Source organism: Rhipicephalus microplus, unplaced genomic scaffold (assembly GCF_043290135.1).
Source record: "Rhipicephalus microplus isolate Deutch F79 unplaced genomic scaffold, USDA_Rmic scaffold_990, whole genome shotgun sequence".
NCBI classification, from domain to species: domain Eukaryota; kingdom Metazoa; phylum Arthropoda; class Arachnida; order Ixodida; family Ixodidae; genus Rhipicephalus; species Rhipicephalus microplus.
In genome coordinates this window covers 1-3581 of record NW_027465540.1, presented here as the reverse complement: position 1 = coordinate 3581, position 3581 = coordinate 1, and the positions used below count along the sequence as shown (strand labels likewise).

The 3581-nt window shown below is 57.1% G+C and overlaps 1 non-coding gene across 1 annotated transcript; it reads left to right on the top strand.

The window, feature by feature from the left end:
• Positions 1-285: 285 nt before the first annotated feature.
• LOC142795984 (small subunit ribosomal RNA) lies at positions 286-2100 on the top strand. Its single transcript, XR_012893462.1, has one exon. It is a non-coding gene; the product is annotated as a small subunit ribosomal RNA (ribosomal RNA).
• The last annotated feature ends 1481 nt before the right edge of the window (positions 2101-3581 follow it).

Below are 3581 nucleotides of genomic sequence, written 5' to 3'. Positions count from 1 at the left end.
CAGTCTCGGCTCCGTTGCTAGTTCCGGCCGGTCCACCGACAGTGCAGCGGGCTTGGGCAACCCGCACGGCGCGACCGAGTCGATGCAACGAAAAAGAGCGAGCATGAACGTGCTTCTTGCCGCACGGCTCCCACTCGTCTTTCGGGAAGGTTGTGCCGTAGCGAGCTCGAACGCCGTCATCTCGGAGTGCAAAATAAGCGTGTTGGGGCGCCTGAAGGTGGCCTCCGCCGCACACAGACTGCGTCCGGCCCGCCGAAGGCGAGGACGGACGCGCAGTCGAACGATTACCTGGTTGATCCTGCCAGTAATCATATGCTTGTCTCAAAGATTAAGCCATGCATGTCTAAGTACATGCCGAAATAAGGCGAAACCGCGAATGGCTCATTAAATCAGTTATGGTTCCTTAGATCGTTTCTTCCTACTTGGATAACTGTGGCAATTCTAGAGCTAATACATGCAGTGAGCCTGGAGCCCTTTGGGTAACGGGTGCTTTTATTAGACCAAGATCGATCGGGTTTCGGCCCGTATTGTGTGGTGACTCTGGATAACTTTGTGCTGATCGCATGGCCACGAGCCGGCGACGTTTCTTTCAAGTGTCTGCCTTATCAACTTTCGATGGTAGGTTACTTGCTTACCATGGTTGTTACGGGTAACGGAGAATCAGGGTTCGATTCCGGAGAGGGAGCCTGAGAAACGGCTACCACATCCAAGGAAGGCAGCAGGCGCGCAAATTACCCACTCCCGGCACGGGGAGGTAGTGACGAAAAATAACAATACGGGACTCTTTTGAGGCCCCGTAATTGAAATGAGTACACTCTAAATCCTTTAACGAGGATCAATTGGAGGGCAAGTCTGGTGCCAGCAGCCGCGGTAATTCCAGCTCCAATAGCGTATACTAAAGCTGCTGCGGTTAAAAAGCTCGTAGTTGGATCTCAGTTCCAGACGAGTAGTGCATCTACCCGATGCGACGGCTCGGACTGAACATCATGCCGGTTCTTTCTTGGTGCACTTCATTGTGTGCCTCGAGATGGCCGGTGCTTTTACTTTGAAAAAATTAGAGTGCTCAACGCAGGCGAGTCGCCTGAATAAACTTGCATGGAATAATAGAACAAGACCTCGTTTCTGTTCTGTTGGTTTTTGGAATACGAGGTAATGATTAAGAGGGACGGACGGGGGCATTCGTATTGCGGCGCTAGAGGTGAAATTCTTGGACCGTCGCAAGACGAACTACTGCGAAAGCATTTGCCAAGAATGTTTTCATTGATCAAGAACGAAAGTCAGAGGTTCGAAGGCGATCAGATACCGCCCTAGTTCTGACCATAAACGATGCCAACCAGCGATCCGCCTGAGTTACTCAAATGACTCGGCGGGCAGCTTCCGGGAAACCAAAGTATTTGGGTTCCGGGGGAAGTATGGTTGCAAAGCTGAAACTTAAAGGAATTGACGGAAGGGCACCACCAGGAGTGGAGCCTGCGGCTTAATTTGACTCAACACGGGAAAACTTACCCGGCCCGGACACTGGGAGGATTGACAGATTGAGAGCTCTTTCTTGATTCGGTGGATGGTGGTGCATGGCCGTTCTTAGTTGGTGGAGCGATTTGTCTGGTTAATTCCGATAACGAACGAGACTCTAGCCTATTAAATAGGTGCGGGGTTCCCAGCACCTTACAACCTTCTTAGAGGGACAAGCGGCTCCTAGCCGCACGAAACAGAGCAATAACAGGTCTGTGATGCCCTTAGATGTCCGGGGCCGCACGCGCGCTACACTGAAGGAAGCAGCGTGTCTTTATCCCTGTCTGAAAAGACTGGGTAACCCGTGGAACTTCTTTCGTGATTGGGATAGGGGCTTGCAATTGTTCCCCTTGAACGAGGAATTCCCAGTAAGCGCGAGTCATAAGCTCGCGTTGATTACGTCCCTGCCCTTTGTACACACCGCCCGTCGCTACTACCGATTGAATGATTTAGTGAGGTCTTCGGACCGATGTCCGGCGCGGCCTTTCGGTTGCGCCGGTCTGTTGGAAAGATGACCAAACTTGATCATTTAGAGGAAGTAAAAGTCGTAACAAGGTTTCCGTAGGTGAACCTGCGGAAGGATCATTAACGGATTGTGAAGGGTGAGCGCCTCAGCTGCGTCTGCGCCCGACACTTTCTGCCGCTGACCCCGTTTGGACGCGGGGTCGGCTTTTCCCCACGGGGCTGCCTGAATGTGGAGCGGCACCCCGTGACAAATTGTTGCGCCCAGCGGACGCCAACACCGCGACCTTGGACGGTCGGCCAGGTGGCGGACGCGGGTACAAACGGCGCAACGCACTCATAGGTCGGCTTTCGACCCGCCACTGCACCGTGGCTCGAAGCGCTCGAAATGCGCGACCCGACCGCTGCGGGACCGCCTAGTACTGTAAACAGGAGCGGCGGAGCGCGAACGGCGAGTCGTGGTTACGTCGGTAGAAGGCGAGGCTGCGCGTTCCCGAAACGCCAGCCGAGTGCCCTCCCGACCGTTCGAGCGTGCAAGAACGAGACCCGACAATCGCGCGGCGACTGCCAAGTACGAGAGGAACGGCACAAGCGTCGGCGGTCGGTCAAGGAACTGGCGATGTGACGGGTCCGCTGTGCACCAGTGCATACCGTCCCGCCGTCCGCGGCAAGCGCCTCCGCGTCCTCGGGTGACGGAGGCTGCCGGTCGGTTCTTGCAGGCGAGGGATCTCGCTGGCACCGGTTCGCGTTGACGCGCGGCCGGTCATGGCACGGCGATGCGACGGCCGAGGTGCGCAGTACTCGATGGAGGAACCGCACGCTCCGATGACCGTCCCGCCCTCCGCGGCGTATGCGTACCGACCGTAATGGTTGCAGCAGCGCCGGCCGGCTTTTGAATTCGCCACACGAAACACGGTGCGAGATCGCGGTTAGGGGAGCGTCGACGTTGCCAGGCGTTTTGCTTGCTGCCGAGGGAAAGGCGGCACGGCCACGTCGCGCTCGTCGCGATTAGCGGGTCTGCGCGCTTTGGGAAGGTGCCGCAACGACTTGCCGAAAGAGGAAGCACGGAAGAACGAGGGACTTGGACGTCCCGACAATTGAACGCACTTGCGGCCAGGCCCTTGCTGGCTTCGTTCTTCCGCCTCGAGTAGGCTCGTACGCGGCTCCGGCGCCGAAAGTGGTCCTTGGCACCGACTTCGGTGGACGTGGGAAGTGCCGCGCAAGTACGGCGCGCCTGGCTCCACCTGTTGGCTAAAGTAGGCAGCCGGATCGGCATTTTGGTGTGCGGTGGCAAACCGTGGATGCGAAAAAAGCTTGTGCGATTTCGTGGAACAAAAAGCGGGGGTCCCCCTTTTTATGCGGAGGAGACCGACCCGCCTGCCGTGGTGAACCGCGACGCCACGGTAAAAACGGGAGAGGCTTGTCGATGGGACCGTGCATCCCGCGCTCCACGGAGGCCGGGAGGCGGCCGCCCGAGGAAATGTGTAGCCGTCGAGGCCCGCATCTGCGTGCACTCTTATCCAAATGGGTGTACCGCAGGCATTTTCTGGTTAGGCGGGCCAATGAGAGCGAGCACACAACGATACCTACGGGTCCGGCTTGGAGAA